At 39.7% G+C, this 17,824-nt stretch overlaps 6 non-coding genes across 6 annotated transcripts; all 6 read left to right on the forward strand.

The window, feature by feature from the left end:
* The first annotated feature begins 830 nt into the window (after positions 1–830).
* On the forward strand, positions 831–903 carry trnav-aac. The gene has a single exon. It is a non-coding gene; the product is annotated as a tRNA-Val (tRNA).
* Positions 904–3,297: 2,394 nt separating this feature from the next.
* On the forward strand, positions 3,298–3,370 carry trnav-cac. The gene has a single exon. It is a non-coding gene; the product is annotated as a tRNA-Val (tRNA).
* A 3,202-nt stretch (positions 3,371–6,572) lies between these two features.
* trnav-aac lies at positions 6,573–6,645 on the forward strand. The gene has a single exon. It is a non-coding gene; the product is annotated as a tRNA-Val (tRNA).
* Positions 6,646–9,040: 2,395 nt separating this feature from the next.
* On the forward strand, positions 9,041–9,113 carry trnav-cac. The gene has a single exon. It is a non-coding gene; the product is annotated as a tRNA-Val (tRNA).
* Positions 9,114–12,316: 3,203 nt separating this feature from the next.
* trnav-aac lies at positions 12,317–12,389 on the forward strand. Its single transcript has one exon. It is a non-coding gene; the product is annotated as a tRNA-Val (tRNA).
* A 2,397-nt stretch (positions 12,390–14,786) lies between these two features.
* trnav-cac lies at positions 14,787–14,859 on the forward strand. The gene has a single exon. It is a non-coding gene; the product is annotated as a tRNA-Val (tRNA).
* The last annotated feature ends 2,965 nt before the right edge of the window (positions 14,860–17,824 follow it).

Genomic DNA, 17,824 nt, shown 5'->3' on the forward strand with positions numbered 1-17,824 from the left:
GCAACGCTCCCCATCCAATCTGACAGAGTTTGAGATAATCTGCAGAGAGGAATGGGAGAAACTCCCCAAATACAGGTATGCCAAGCTTGTAGCATCATACCCAAGAAGAATCGAGGCTGTAATCGCTGCCAGAGGTGCTTCAACAAAGTACTGAGTAAAGGGTCTGAATACTTATGTAAATATGATTTTTCAGTTTTTTATTTTGAGTGAATTAGCAAAAAATTCTAAAAACCTGTTTTGGATTTGTCATTATGGGATATTGTGTGTAGATTGATGAGGGAAAAAAACTATTTAATAAGGCTGTAACGTAACAAAATGTGGACAAAGGGGTCTGAATACTTTCCGAATGCACTGTAAATGGTAATGATTTGTTTAGCATAGCAACCATTGAAAATACAATGGTTAGAACGAACTATAAGCCCATTTGGCTAACAACTTCAAAATCTCAGAACTAACAACTGCCGTTTGCCCGGACTATATTGTATGGTGGAAGGATGAAATTAAATTAATTTACTCAATAACGTTTTTATGAAAACATGTCGTTAATCTTTTTAAAAAATATGTTGGCAACCATTTTTCTAAAAGCAATAAGGCCCTCAAACCCGGGAATGATCTAGAATAACAATGTCCTAAGAGCTGTTTCCCCGGCCCTTGGCTTCCCCTCAGGCCTAAGAACAGCCCTTATTCAGGAGTTATTCACACGATAATTCCCGGGTTCTCAAGCCTTATTGCTTAATTAATGGACTAAGTAATTTCTGACTTCATTAGGTTCTGAGAGCACTAAATGTCGCACCCAGGAAAACTCACACCCTGAGTATTCGACTAATTAGGTTTCCGTAGTGTAGTGGTTATCACGTTCGCCTAACACGCGAAAGGTCCCCGGTTCGAGACCGGGCGGAAACACATTTTAACAAATTAGACAGTAAGCCAATGACAGAAAATACAGTAAAATCGAGTATTCACTTAGGGCCCGATCCTGATTTAGGAATTTGTGCCTTTTCTTTGCATTTTCAGTATTTGGTATTCAGACTGTCCTTTTTCAGTCACATAACGCACTCTGCAGGTGTGCTCGCTTGGGCGCTCTGAATAAACTCAATTAAACCGCTGAAAACTCTCCTACTTGCTGGTCAACAGATTTTCTCTTGGAGTTTTCCTTCAATGGGTTTTTCAGTACATTTATCTTAAGCCATCCCTTTAAATAGGGTGTAACTTTAATTTGAATTTTGTTGACATACTCAATAGAAGACATTCAGAGAACGGGGTCAGATAATAGGGATCAATGAAGGAAAGCCATCTATGCATATTCGTCTCCGTTTTAGCACCAACTGGTAGATTTCAAAATACTTTGACCTTGTAGATTATTTAGGCATATTCACATTTTAGGGTTAGGAAAGTAAGTATGAATAATGAAAAATGGTTTGGAGAGCCTTTACGCACAACATATATTGATGAATAAAAAATACAGTGGTTTGGTTCGTCCTGAAAGTTGTCATATTCAAGTTCAAACCATAATAAATGTATGTGGGAATTACTGACGTGGCTCCCGGTAGTGGCTAAAATGTAACATGATAGAAATGGTAAAATAAAACTGTGAAAAGCCGGGCATATAATCAAAACATGTTAAAGCGCATACATCAACTCGGCAGGTTCAGCCCTACAGAAGCCTATAGATTGGGTCTCCAAATTTCATCTATGCAAATTATGATGGCACACAATTAAAATTCCTTTCTAACCAGCTAATCAAATCATATCAAATGGTGGTCACATACACATGTTTAGCAGATGTTATTGCGGTTGTAGCGAAATGCTTGTGTTTCTAGCTCTAACAGTGCAGTGATATCTAACAATTCACAACAATATAAAAGTAAAATAATGGAATTAAGAAATATATAAATAAATCAAATCAAATCAAAATCAGTATGAAAAAAAAAGGTATGCACTCACTAAGTGTATGTTGCTCTGGATAAGAGTGTCTGCTAAATGACTAAAATGTAAATGTAAAAATGTAAATATTAGGACGAGCATTGTCGGAGGTGGCATAGACTAAAATACAGTAGAATAGAATACAGTATATACATATGAGATGAGTAAAGCAAAAAGATGTAAACATTATTAAAGTGACTAGTGTTCCATTATTAAAGTGGCCAGTGATTTCAAATCTATGTGTATAGGGCAGCAGCCTCTAAGGTGCAGGGTTATGTAACCGGGTGGGAGCCGCCTGCACAGCTATTTATATCCAATTTAACTGTGGAAAAGGGGCCGCAATACATGTCATGTTGATATGAATTTCAGTTTGCTTCCATATGGCTGGTTTCACATTCGTCACCAGGGATCATAAGGAAAAACTATCTAAAACAATTGCTATGTGTATTTGCAATCCCCTTCTCCAAACGGATAACTCATTTATCTAGCTCTTATCAATAGCTCTTATCAATTTATAAATTACAGTGCATGGAGAATGCTGTTATTTCTATTGGATAAAAGAAAGTAGATGCTTTTTCCACTTGGAACCGGCATGTTCGCTCAACCTTATGGATGGTTTCCTTACGCGTAAAGGTGTTGGAATTATGACGGAATTAAGTCAAGGTCAGAATACAGCGAATCTGTAGACAAACCTCTGCCACAACTTCATTTATTTGAGCTCCACGTCAAATGAATAGTGGGTGAATAGCAGGCTATTCTCATGCTCAGAATCGAAAATGCTAATGAGCATCAAAGTAGACATCATGCAAAACTACAAATCCCTGCAAGCTCCTGCACTTCATATCTAGCTGACACATTTGCTAACAGGTATTGTGTCAATTTAAAACTTGTACAAGACAGTTCACAGAATTGTCAATTTAAAGAAATGTAGCCAATTGAGTCATTACTTCATTTAGCTAACATTAGATAGTTAATCCAGAGATTCTTACCTTTGCCTCAATTCGGCAGTCTTGTCCAGATCATCATGGCAATTGTAGTTCTTTATGATAGCCACATTAGCAGCTAATTAGCGTTTCATTTTGGGGGGGGTAAATACAGGCGAATATATTTATAAAAGTAACTTTGTCCTAGAGAGATTTACACGGTTACCATGCCAGGGTAAGCCTACAAGAAACACAGCCCTTATTTTAAGTGTTTCTAAAATCACCTATGGGGAAAATGAATGGTGGAAAAACAATTGGAACCATTTCCCTGTTCGACCGCTAGTTTTTATGGATGTTATTAGTCTTACTATGGTACTCCAGTTGGAATATTATGGGTGGTAGACTTGTATGCATTCCTAATGATTTCCATGACTTCGTCCCTTTTCTGTCTGTTTCCGTAGTGTAGTGGTTATCACGTTCGCCTCACACGCGAAAGGTCCCCGGTTCGAAACCGGGCGGAAACATGTTTTATTCAAACAGGTATGTTGATAACTGAAATAAAACTAAACAAATATATAGGCCTACAGCATACATAAATAGGCCTACAGCATACATAAAAATGTCTTGGACATTTATTTCAATAACCAGAGGCAATGCAATGTTATAAAACCGGTAGTTTGGATCCTGGCTGCTAATTGGTTGATAGCAGGGAGTTAAAGCACCACAATCCCGCATTCTCCGGGTAGTGCCTGTTAACGGTGCCATTAGATGTATAAATGCGCATCCACTGTCCCACAGCCCAGCCAGTCAATTTATTAACTTAATCTCCCCTGGAAAAAAGCGTCTAGGCCAATGGTATTCAAACCTTTTCAGCAGGGACCCCATTTTTTCCTCCAGAATTGGTAGACTTTTTTTCTCGTGATCCCACCCCAAATACAACTTTAAAATCGGTAAAATCAACAAATAACATTTAATTACTCAATACAATTATTTTTTTCTAATTCTTTCTCAAACATTTCTATATTGTCTCATACAATAATCTGTACTCATAATTATTTTATCCTAAAAAATAAATATATATAACCCCACTGTAGTTCCCGCTGACTTTAAATACCACTGGTCTAGACAATATTTCCCAATGCTACTAGGCTAGCATATGGTTTTGCAACAGTTGGGGTTTGTCTAAAACCAGGGTTGTCAAACCCTGTTCCTGGAGAGCTACCCTCCTGTAGGTTTTCGCTCCAACCCCAGGTGTTACTAACCTGATTCATCTTATCAACCTGCTAATTATTAGAATCAGGTGTGCTAGATTAGGGTTGGAGCAAAAACCTACAGGACGGTAGCTCTCCAGGAACAGGGTTGGGCAGTCCTGGTCTAAACCTTGCTGTCTGCCTCTCTGACCTGTGGAAAAATGTTGCTGATTTTTGGTGATCTCCACCCCTGCAATGCGTATGAACGTGACGAGACTGACCGCTTCTCTGAGCCAGGCAAATTCATCTATCAGGGTCATTATAATGGATATATCCAAAGAAATGGCAATAGAATCCAAGGTAAAACCAATGAAAGTACACATAGTTTTCTGTCATTTCAGCTGCTAAATGTGATTGTGTGTTTAGATTTAGTTGGCTGGCTAGCAAAGGAGAAGGAGCTAGCCTGCATAGCTACAGTGCATTCGCAAAGTATTCAGACCCCTTCCTTTTTTCCACATTTTGTTACGTTACAGCCTTATTCTAAAATGTATTAAATAAAAATAAAAAAATCTACACACGATACGCTATAATGACAACGCAATCATTTAATAAAAAAAAAATGTATTTATAAAAACACAAAACAGAAATACCTTATTTACATAAGTATTCAGACCCTTTGCTATGAGGCTCGAAATGGAGCTCTGGAGCATCATTTTTCCATTGCTCATCCTTGAGATGTTTCTACAACTTGATTGGAGTCCACCTGTGGTAAATTAAATTGATTGGACATGATTTGGAAAGGCACACACCTGTCTGTCTATATACGTCCCACAGTTGACAGTGCATGTCAGAGCATAAACCAAGCCATGAGGTCGAAGGAATTGTCCGTAGAGCTCCGAGACAGGATTGTGTCAAGGCACAGATCTGGGGAAGGGTACCAAAAAATATCTGCAGCATTGAAGGTCCCCAAGAACACAGTGGCTTCCATCATTCTGAAATGGAAGAAGTTTGGAACCACCAAGACTCTTCCTAGAGCTGGCCGCCCAGCCAAACTGAGCAATCGGTGGAGAAGGGCCTTGGTCAGGAAGGTGACCAAGAACCCGATGGTCACTCTGACAGATCTCCAGAGTTTCTCTGTGGAAATGGGAGAATCTTCCAGAAGGACAACCATCTCTGCAGCACGCCACCAATCAGGACTTTATGGTAGAGTGGCCAGACGGAAGCCACTCCTCAGTAAAAGGCACATGACAGCCCGCTGAGTTTGCCAAAAGGCACCTAAAGGACTCTCAGACCATGACAAACAAGATTCTCTTGTCTGATGAAACCAAGATTGAACTCTTTGGCCTGAATGCCAAGTGTCAGGTCTGTAGGAAACCTGGCACCACCCCTATGGTGAATCATGGTGGTGGCAGCATCATGCTGTGGGGATGTTTTTCAGCGGCAGGGACTGAGAGACTAGTCAGGATCGTGGGAAAGATGAACGGAGCAAAGTACAGAGAAATCCTTGATGAAAACCTTCTCCAGAGTGCTCAGGACCTCAGACTGGGGCAAAGGTTCACCTTCCAACAGGACAACGTCCCTAAGCACACAGCCAAGACAACTCAGGAGTGTCTTCGGGACAAGTCTCTGAATGTCCTTCAGTGGCCCAGCCAGAGCCCGGATTTGATCCCGATCGAACATCTCTGGAGAGACCTGAAAATAGCTGTGCAGCAACGCTCCCCATCCAATCTGACAGAGTTTGAGAGAATCTGCAGAGAGGAATGGGAGAAACTCCCCAAATACAGGTATGCCAAGCTTGTAGCATCATACCCAAGAAGAATCGAGGCTGTAATCGCTGCCAAAGGTGCTTCAACAAAGTACTGAGTAAAGGGTCTGAATACTTATGTAAATATGATTTTTCAGTTTTTTATTTTGAATGAATTAGCAAAAATTCTAAAAACCTGTTTTGGATTTGTCATTATGGGATATTGTGTGTAGATTGATGAGGGAAAAAAACTATTTAATAAGGCTGTAACGTAACAAAATGTGGACAAAGGGGTCTGAATACTTTCCGAATGCACTGTAAATGGTAATGATTTGTTTAGCATAGCAACCATTGAAAATACAATGGTTAGAACGAACTATAAGCCCATTTGGCTAACAACTTCAAAATCTCAGAACTAACAACTGCCGCTTTGCCCGGACTATATTGTATGGTGGAAGGATGAAATTAAATTAATTTACTCAATAACGTTTTTATGAAAACATGTCGTTAATCTTTTTAAAAATATGTTGGCAACCATTTTCTAAAAGCAATAAGGCCCTCAAACCCGGGAATGATCTAGAATAACAATGTCCTAAGAGCTGTTTCCCCGGCCCTTGGCTTCCCTCAGGCCTAAGAACAGCCCTTATTCAGGAGTTATTCACACGATAATTCCCGGGTTCTCAAGCCTTATTGCTTAATTAATGGACTAAGTAATTTCTGACTTCATTAGGTTCTGAGAGCACTAAATGTCGCACCCAGGAAAACTCACACCCTGAGTATTTGACTGATTAAGTTTCCGTAGTGTAGTGGTTATCACGTTCGCCTAACACGCGAAAGGTCCCCGGTTCGAGACCGGGCGGAAACACATTTTAACAAATTAGACAGTAAGCCAATGACAGAAAATACAGTGAAAATCGAGTATTCACTTAGGGCCCGATCCTGATTTAGGAATTTGTGCCTTTCCTTTGCATTTTCAGTATTTGGTATTCAGACTGTCCTTTTTCAGTCACATAACGCACTCTGCAGGTGTGCTCGCTTGGGCGCTCTGAATAAACTCAATTAAACCGCTGAAAACTCTCCTACTTGCTGGTCAACAGATTTTCTCTTGGAGTTTTCCTTCAATGGGTTTTTCAGTACATTTATCTTAAGCCATCCCTTTAAATAGGGTGTAACTTTAATTTGAATTTTGTTGACATACTCAATCGAAGACATTCAGAGAACGGGGTCAGATAATAGGGATCAATGAAGGAAAGCCATCTATGCATATTCGTCTCCGTTTTAGCACCAACTGGTAGATTTCAAAATACTTTGACCTTGTAGATTATTTAGGCATATTCACATTTTAGGGTTAGGAAAGTAAGTATGAATAATGAAAAATGGTTTGGAGAGCCTTTACGCACAACATATATTGATGAATAAAAAATACAGTGGTTTGATTCGTCCTGAAAGTTGTCATATTCAAGTTCAAACCATAATAAATGTATGTGGGAATTACTGACGTGGCTCCCGGTAGCGGCTAAAATGTAACATGATAGAAATGGTAAAATAAAACTGTGAAAAGCCGGGCATATAATCAAAACATGTTAAAGCGCATACATCAACTCGGCAGGTTCAGCCCTACAGAAGCCTATAGATTGGGTCTCCAAATTTCATCTATGCAAATTATGATGGCACACAATTAAAATTCCTTTCTAACCAGCTAATCAAATCATATCAAATGGTGGTCACATACACATGTTTAGCAGATGTTATTGCGGTTGTAGCGAAATGCTTGTGTTTCTAGCTCTAACAGTGCAGTGATATCTAACAATTCACAACAATATAAAAGTAAAATAATGGAATTAAGAAATATATAAATAAATCAAATCAAATCAAAATCAGTATGAAAAAAAAAGGTATGCACTCACTAAGTGTATGTTGCTCTGGATAAGAGTGTCTGCTAAATGACTAAAATGTAAATGTAAAAATGTAAATATTAGGACGAGCATTGTCGGAGGTGGCATAGACTAAAATACAGTAGAATAGAATACAGTATATACATATGAGATGAGTAAAGCAAAAAGATGTAAACATTATTAAAGTGACTAGTGTTCCATTATTAAAGTGGCCAGTGATTTCAAATCTATGTGTATAGGGCAGCAGCCTCTAAGGTGCAGGGTTATGTAACCGGGTGGGAGCCGCCTGCACAGCTATTTATATCCAATTTAACTGTGGAAAAGGGGGCCGCAATACATGTCATGTTGATATGAATTTCAGTTTGCTTCCATATGGCTGGTTTCACATTCGTCACCAGGGATCATAAGGAAAAACTATCTAAAACAATTGCTATGTGTATTTGCAATCCCCTTCTCCAAACGGATAACTCATTTATCTAGCTCTTATCAATAGCTCTTATCAATTTATAAATTACAGTGCATGGAGAATGCTGTTATTTCTATTGGATAAAAGAAAGTAGATGCTTTTTCCACTTGGAACCGGCATGTTCGCTCAACCTTATGGATGGTTTCCTTACGCGTAAAGGTGTTGGAATTATGACGGAATTAAGTCAAGGTCAGAATACAGCGAATCTGTAGACAAACCTCTGCCACAACTTCATTTATTTGAGCTCCACGTCAAATGAATAGTGGGTGAATAGCAGGCTATTCTCATGCTCAGATTCGAAAATGCTAATGAGCATCAAAGTAGACATCATGCAAAACTACAAATCCCTGCAAGCTCCTGCACTTCATATCTAGCTGACACATTTGCTAACAGGTATTGTGTCAATTTAAAACTTGTACAAGACAGTTCACAGAATTGTCAATTTAAAGAAATGTAGCCAATTGAGTCATTACTTCATTTAGCTAACATTAGATAGTTAATCCAGAGATTCTTACCTTTGCCTCAATTCGGCAGTCTTGTCCAGATCATCATGGCAATTGTAGTTCTTTATGATAGCCACATTAGCAGCTAATTAGCGTTTCATTTTGGGGGGGTAAATACAGGCGAATATATTTATAAAAGTAACTTTGTCCTAGAGAGATTTACACGGTTACCATGCCAGGGTAAGCCTACAAGAAACACAGCCCTTATTTTAAGTGTTTCTAAAATCACCTATGGGGAAAATGAATGGTGGAAAAACAATTGGAACCATTTCCCTGTTCGACCGCTAGTTTTTATGGATGTTATTAGTCTTACTATGGTACTCCAGTTGGAATATTATGGGTGGTAGACTTGTATGCATTCCTAATGATTTCCATGACTTCGTCCCTTTTCTGTCTGTTTCCGTAGTGTAGTGGTTATCACGTTCGCCTCACACGCGAAAGGTCCCCGGTTCGAAACCGGGCGGAAACATGTTTTATTCAAACAGGTATGTTGATAACTGAAATAAAACTAAACAAATATATAGGCCTACAGCATACATAAATAGGCCTACAGCATACATAAAAATGTCTTGGACATTTATTTCAATAACCAGAGGCAATGCAATGTTATAAAACCGGTAGTTTGGATCCTGGCTGCTAATTGGTTGATAGCAGGGAGTTAAAGCACCACAATCCCCGCATTCTCCGGGTAGTGCCTGTTAACGGTGCCATTAGATGTATAAATGCGCATCCACTGTCCCACAGCCCAGCCAGTCAATTTATTAACTTAATCTCCCCTGGAAAAAAGCGTCTAGGCCAATGATATTCCAAACCTTTTCAGCAGGGACCCCATTTTTTCCTCCAGAATTGGTAGACTTTTTTTCTCGTGATCCCACCCCAAATACAACTTTAAAATCGGTAAAATCAACAAATAACATTTAATTACTCAATACAATTATTTTTTTCTAATTCTTTCTCAAACATTTCTATATTGTCTCATACAATAATCTGTACTCATAATTATTTTATCCTAAAAATAAATATATATAACCCCACTGTAGTTCCCGCTGACTTTAAATACCACTGGTCTAGACAATATTTCCCAATGCTACTAGGCTAGCATATGGTTTGCAACAGTTGGGGTTTGTCTAAACCAGGGTTGTCAAACCCTGTTCCTGGAGAGCTACCCTCCTGTAGGTTTTCGCTCCAACCCCAGGTGTTACTAACCTGATTCATCTTATCAACCTGCTAATTATTAGAATCAGGTGCGCTAGATTAGGGTTGGAGCAAAAAACCTACAGGACGGTAGCTCTCCAGGAACAGGGTTGGGCAGTCCTGGTCTAAACCTTGCTGTCTGCCTCTCTGACCTGTGGAAAAATGTTGCTGATTTTTGGTGATCTCCACCCTGCAATGCGTATGAACGTGACGAGACTGACCGCTTCTCTGAGCCAGGCAAATTCATCTATCAGGGTCATTATAATGGATATATCCAAAGAAATGGCAATAGAATCCAAGGTAAAACCAATGAAAGTACACATAGTTTTCTGTCATTTCAGCTGCTAAATGTGATTGTGTGTTTAGATTTAGTTGGCTGGCTAGCAAAGGAGAAGGAGCTAGCCTGCATAGCTACAGTGCATTCGCAAAGTATTCAGACCCCTTCCTTTTTTCCACATTTTGTTACGTTACAGCCTTATTCTAAAATGGATTAAATAAAAATAAAAAATCTACACACGATACGCTATAATGACAACGCAATCATTTAATAAAAAAAAAATGTATTTATAAAAACACAAAACAGAAATACCTTATTTACATAAGTATTCAGACCCTTTGCTATGAGGCTCGAAATGGAGCTCTGGAGCATCATTTTTCCATTGCTCATCCTTGAGATGTTTCTACAACTTGATTGGAGTCCACCTGTGGTAAATTAAATTGATTGGACATGATTTGGAAAGGCACACACCTGTCTGTCTATATACGTCCCACAGTTGACAGTGCATGTCAGAGCATAAACCAAGCCATGAGGTCGAAGGAATTGTCCGTAGAGCTCCGAGACAGGATTGTGTCAAGGCACAGATCTGGGGAAGGGTACCAAAAAATATCTGCAGCATTGAAGGTCCCCAAGAACACAGTGGCTTCCATCATTCTGAAATGGAAGAAGTTTGGAACCACCAAGACTCTTCCTAGAGCTGGCCGCCCAGCCAAACTGAGCAATCGGTGGAGAAGGGCCTTGGTCAGGAAGGTGACCAAGAACCCGATGGTCACTCTGACAGATCTCCAGAGTTTCTCTGTGGAAATGGGAGAATCTTCCAGAAGGACAACCATCTCTGCAGCACGCCACCAATCAGGACTTTATGGTAGAGTGGCCAGACGGAAGCCACTCCTCAGTAAAAGGCACATGACAGCCCGCTTGGAGTTTTCCAAAAGGCACCTAAAGGACTCTCAGACCATGACAAACAAGATTCTCTTGTCTGATGAAACCAAGATTGAACTCTTTGGCCTGAATGCCAAGTGTCAGGTCTGTAGGAAACCTGGCACCACCCCTATGGTGAATCATGGTGGTGGCAGCATCATGCTGTGGGGATGTTTTTCAGCGGCAGGGACTGAGAGACTAGTCAGGATCGTGGGAAAGATGAACGGAGCAAAGTACAGAGAAATCCTTGATGAAAACCTTCTCCAGAGTGCTCAGGACCTCAGACTGGGGCAAAGGTTCACCTTCCAACAGGACAACGTCCCTAAGCACACAGCCAAGACAACTCAGGAGTGTCTTCGGGACAAGTCTCTGAATGTCCTTCAGTGGCCCAGCCAGAGCCCGGATTTGATCCCGATCGAACATCTCTGGAGAGACCTGAAAATAGCTGTGCAGCAACGCTCCCCATCCAATCTGACAGAGTTTGAGAGAATCTGCAGAGAGGAATGGGAGAAACTCCCCAAATACAGGTATGCCAAGCTTGTAGCATCATACCCAAGAAGAATCGAGGCTGTAATCGCTGCCAAAGGTGCTTCAACAAAGTACTGAGTAAAGGGTCTGAATACTTATGTAAATATGATTTTTCAGTTTTTTTATTTTGAATGAATTAGCAAAAAATTCTAAAAACCTGTTTTGGATTTGTCATTATGGGATATTGTGTAGATTGATGAGGGAAAAAAACTATTTAATAAGGCTGTAACGTAACAAAATGTGGACAAAGGGGTCTGAATACTTTCCGAATGCACTGTAAATGGTAATGATTTGTTTAGCATAGCAACCATTGAAAATACAATGGTTAGAACGAACTATAAGCCCATTTGGCTAACAACTTCAAAATCTCAGAACTAACAACTGCCGTTTGCCCGGACTATATTGTATGGTGGAAGGATGAAATTAAATTAATTTACTCAATAACGTTTTTATGAAAACATGTCGTTAATCTTTTTAAAAATATGTTGGCAACCATTTTCTAAAAAGCAATAAGGCCCTCAAACCCGGGAATGATCTAGAATAACAATGTCCTAAGAGCTGTTTCCCCGGCCCTTGGCTTCCCCTCAGGCCTAAGAACAGCCCTTATTCAGGAGTTATTCACACGATAATTCCCGGGTTCTCAAGCCTTATTGCTTAATTAATGGACTAAGTAATTTCTGACTTCATTAGGTTCTGAGAGCACTAAATGTCGCACCCAGGAAAACTCACACCCTGAGTATTCGACTAATTAAGTTTCCGTAGTGTAGTGGTTATCACGTTCGCCTAACACGCGAAAGGTCCCCGGTTCGAGACCGGGCGGAAACACATTTTAACAAATTAGACAGTAAGCCAATGACAGAAAATACAGTAAAAATCGAGTATTCACTTAGGTCCCGATCCTGATTTATGAATTTGTGCCTTTCCTTTGCATTTTCAGTATTTGGTATTCAGACTGTCCTTTTTCAGTCACATAACGCACTCTGCAGGTGTGCTCGCTTGGGCGCTCTGAATAAACTCAATTAAACCGCTGAAAACTCTCCTACTTGCTGGTCAACAGATTTTCTCTTGGAGTTTTCCTTCAATGGGTTTTTCAGTACATTTATCTTAAGCCATCCCTTTAAATAGGGTGTAACTTTAATTTGAATTTTGTTGACATACTCAATAGAAGACATTCAGAGAACGGGGTCAGATAATAGGGATCAATGAAGGAAAGCCATCTATGCATATTCGTCTCCGTTTTAGCACCAACCGGTAGATTTCAAAATACTTTGACCTTGTAGATTATTTAGGCATATTCACATTTTAGGGTTAGGAAAGTAAGTATGAATAATGAAAAATGTTTTGGAGAGCCTTTACGCACAACATATATTGATGAATAAAAAATACAGTGGTTTGATTCGTCCTGGAAGTTGTCATATTCAAGTTCAAACCATAATAAATGTATGTGGGAATTACTGACGTGGCTCCCGGTAGTGGCTAAAATGTAACATGATAGAAATGGTAAAATAAAACTGTGAAAAGCCGGGCATATAATCAAAACATGTTAAAGCGCATACGTCAACTCGGCAGGTTCAGCCCTACAGAAGCCTATAGATTGGGTCTCCAAATTTCATCTATGCAAATTATGATGGCACACAATTAAAATTCCTTTCTAACCAGCTAATCAAATCATATCAAATGGTATTGGTCACATACACATGTTTAGCAGATGTTATTGCGGGTGTAGCGAAATGCTTGTGTTTCTAGCTCTAACAGTGCAGTGATATCTAACAATTCACAACAATATAAAAGTAAAAGAATGGAATTAAGAAATATATAAATAAATCAAATCAAATCAAAATCAGTATGAAAATTTTTTTATGCACTCACTAAGTGTATGTTGCTCTGGATAAGAGTGTCTGCTAAATGACTAAAATGTTAATGTAAAAATGTAAATATTAGGACGAGCATTGTCGGAGGTGGCATAGACTAAAATACAGTAGAATATAATACAGTATATACATATGAGATGAGTAAAGCAAAAATATGTAAACATTATTAAAGTGACTAGTGTTCCATTATTAAAGTGGCCAGTGATTTCAAATCTATGTGTATAGGGCAGCAGCCTCTAAGGTGCAGGGTTATGTAACCGGGTGGGAGCCGCCTGCAAAGCTATTTATATCCAATTTAACTGTGGAAAAGGGGCCGCAATACATGTCATGTTGATATGAATTTCAGTTTGCTTCCATATGGCTGGTTTCACATTCGTCACCAGGGATCATAAGGAAAAACTATCTAAAACAATTGCTATGTGTATTTGCAATCCCCCTTCTCCAAACGGATAACTCATTTATCTAGCTCTTATCAATAGCTCTTATCAATTTATAAATTACAGTGCATGGAGAATGCTGTTATTTCTATTGGATAAAAGAAAGTAGATGCTTTTTCCACTTGGAACCGGCATGTTCGCTCAACCTTATGGATGGTTTCCTTACGCGTAAAGGTGTTGGAATTATGACGTAATTAAGTCAAGGTCAGAATACAGCGAATCTGTAGACAAACCTCTGCCACAACTTCATTTATTTGAGCTCCACGTCAAATGAATAGTGGGTGAATAGCAGGCTATTCTCATGCTCAGATTCGAAAATGCTAATGAGCATCAAAGTAGACATCATGCAAAACTACAAATCCCTGCAAGCTCCTGCACTTCATATCTAGCTGACACATTTGCTAACAGGTATTGTGTCAATTTAAAACTTGTACAAGACAGTTCACAGAATTGTCAATTTAAAGAAATGTAGCCAATTGAGTCATTACTTCATTTAGCTAACATTAGATAGTTAATCCAGAGATTCTTACCTTTGCCTCAATTCGGCAGTCTTGTCCAGATCATCATGGCAATTGTAGTTTTTTATGATAGCCACATTAGCAGCTAATTAGCGTTTCATTTTGGGGGGGGTAAATACAGGCGAATATATTTATAAAAGTAACTTTGTCCTAGAGAGATTTACACGGTTACCATGCCAGGGTAAGCCTACAAGAAACACAGCCCTTATTTTAAGTGTTTCTAAAATCACCTATGGGGAAAATGAATGGTGGAAAAACAATTGGAACCATTTCCCTGTTCGACCGCTAGTTTTTATGGATGTTATTAGTCTTACTATGGTAATCCAGTTGGAATATTATGGGTGGTAGACTTGTATGCATTCCTAACGATTTCCATGACTTCGATCTTTTCTGTCTGTTTCCGTAGTGTAGTGGTTATCACGTTCGCCTCACACGCGAAAGGTCCCCGGTTCGAAACCGGGCGGAAACATGTTTTATTCAAACAGGTATGTTGATAACTGAAAAAAAACTAAACAAATAGATAGGCCTACAGCATACATAAATAGACACGTCTTGGACATTTCTTTCAATAACCAGAGGCAATGCAATGTTATAAAACCGGTAGTTTGGATCCTGGCTGCTAATTGGTTGATAGCAGGGAGTTAAAGCACCACAATCCCCGCATTCTCCGGGTAATGCCTGTTAACGGTGCCATTAGATGTATAAATGCGCATCCACTGTCCCACAGCCCAGCCAGTCAATTTATTAACTTAATCTCCCCTGGAAAAAAGCGTCTAGGCCAATGGTATTCAAACCTTTTCAGCAGGGACCCCATTTTTTCCTCCAGAATTGGTAGACTTTTTTCTCGTGATCCCACCCCAAATACAACTTTAAAATCGGTAAAATCAACAAATAACATTTAATTACTCAATACAATTATTTTTTTCTAATTCTTTCTCAAACATTTCTATATTGTCTCATACAATAATCTGTACTCATAATTTTTTAATCCTAAAAAATAAATATATATAACCCCACTGTAGTTCCCGCTGACTTTAAATACCACTGGTCTAGACAATATTTCCCAATGCTACTAGGCTAGCATATGGTTTGCAACAGTTGGGGTTTGTCTAAACCAGGGTTGTCAAACCCCTGTTCTTGAGAGCTACCCTCCTGTAGGTTTTCGCCCAACCCCAGGTGTTACTAACCTGATTCATCTTATCAACCTGCTAATTATTAGAATCAGGTGTGCTAGATTAGGGTTGGAGCAAAAACCTACAGGACGGTAGCTCTCCAGGAACAGGGTTGGGCAGTCCTGGTCTAAACCTGCTGTCTGCCTCTCTGACCTGTGGAAAAATGTTGCTGATTTTTGGTGATCTCCACCCTGCAATGCGTATGAACGTGACGAGACTGACAGCTTCTCTGAGCCAGGCAAATTCATCTATCAGGGTCATTATAATGGATATATCCAAAGAAATGGCAATAGAATCCAAGGTAAAACCAATGAAAGTACACATAGTTTTCTGTCATTTCAGCTGCTAAATGTGATTGTGTGTTTAGATTTAGTTGGCTGGCTAGCAAAGGAGAAGGAGCTAGCCTGCATAGCTACAGTGCATTCGCAAAGTATTCAGACCCCTTCCTTTTTCCACATTTTGTTACGTTACAGCCTTATTCTAAAATGGATTAAATAAAAATAAAAAATCTACACACGATACGCTATAATGACAACGCAATCATTTTAATAAAAAAAAAATGTATTTATAAAAACACAAAACAGAAATACCTTATTTACATAAGTATTCAGACCCTTTGCTATGAGGCTCGAAATGGAGCTCTGGAGCATCATTTTTCCATTGCTCATCCTTGAGATGTTTCTACAACTTGATTGGAGTCCACCTGTGGTAAATTAAATTGATTGGACATGATTTGGAAAGGCACACACCTGTCTGTCTATATACGTCCCACAGTTGACAGTGCATGTCAGAGCATAAACCAAGCCATGAGGTCGAAGGAATTGTCCGTAGAGCTCCGAGACAGGATTGTGTCAAGGCACAGATCTGGGGAAGGGTACCAAAAAAATATCTGCAGCATTGAAGGTCCCCAAGAACACAGTGGCTTCCATCATTCTGAAATGGAAGAAGTTTGGAACCACCAAGACTCTTCCTAGAGCTGGCCGCCCAGCCAAACTGAGCAATCGGTGGAGAAGGGCCTTGGTCAGGAAGGTGACCAAGAACCCGATGGTCACTCTGACAGATCTCCAGAGTTTCTCTGTGGAAATGGGAGAATCTTCCAGAAGGACAACCATCTCTGCAGCACACCACCAATCAGGACTTTATGGTAGAGTGGCCAGACGGAAGCCACTCCTCAGTAAAAGGCACATGACAGCCCGCTTGGAGTTTGCCAAAAGGCACCTAAAGGACTCTCAGACCATGACAAACAAGATTCTCTTGTCTGATGAAACCAAGATTGAACTCTTTGGCCTGAATGCCAAGTGTCAGGTCTGTAGGAAACCTGGCACCACCCCTATGGTGAATCATGGTGGTGGCAGCATCATGCTGTGGGGATGTTTTTCAGCGGCAGGGACTGAGAGACTAGTCAGGATCGTGGGAAAGATGAACGGAGCAAAGTACAGAGAAATCCTTGATGAAAACCTTCTCCAGAGTGCTCAGGACCTCAGACTGGGGCAAAGGTTCACCTTCCAACAGGACAACGTCCCCTAAGCACACAGCCAAGACAACTCAGGAGTGTCTTCGGGACAAGTCTCTGAATGTCCTTCAGTGGCCCAGCCAGAGCCCGGATTTGATCCCGATCGAACATCTCTGGAGAGACCTGAAAATAGCTGTGCAGCAACGCTCCCCATCCAATCTGACAGAGTTTGAGAGAATCTGCAGAGAGGAATGGGAGAAACTCCCCAAATACAGGTATGCCAAGCTTGTAGCATCATACCCAAGAAGAATCGAGGCTGTAATCGCTGCCAAAGGTGCTTCAACAAAGTACTGAGTAAAGGGGTCTGAATACTTATGTAAATATGATTTTTCAGTTTTTTATTTTGAATGAATTAGCAAAAAATTCTAAAAACCTGTTTTGGATTTGTCATTATGGGATATTGTGTGTAGATTGATGAGGGAAAACAACTATTTAATAAGGCTGTAACGTAACAAAATGTGGACAAAGGGGTCTGAATACTTTCCGAATGCACTGTAAATGGTAATGATTTGTTTAGCATAGCAACCATTGAAAATACAATGGTTAGAACGAACTATAAGCCCATTTGGCTAACAACTTCAAAATCTCAGAACTAACAACTGCCGTTTGCCCGGACTATATTGTATGGTGGAAGGATGAAATTAAATTAATTTACTCAATAACGTTTTTATGAAAACATGTCGTTAATCTTTTTAAAAATATGTTGGCAACCATTTTCTAAAAGCAATAAGGCCCTCAAACCCGGGAAT

This window comes from Coregonus clupeaformis, unplaced genomic scaffold (assembly GCF_020615455.1).
Source record: "Coregonus clupeaformis isolate EN_2021a unplaced genomic scaffold, ASM2061545v1 scaf1449, whole genome shotgun sequence".
Classification (NCBI taxonomy): Eukaryota; Metazoa; Chordata; class Actinopteri; order Salmoniformes; family Salmonidae; genus Coregonus; species Coregonus clupeaformis.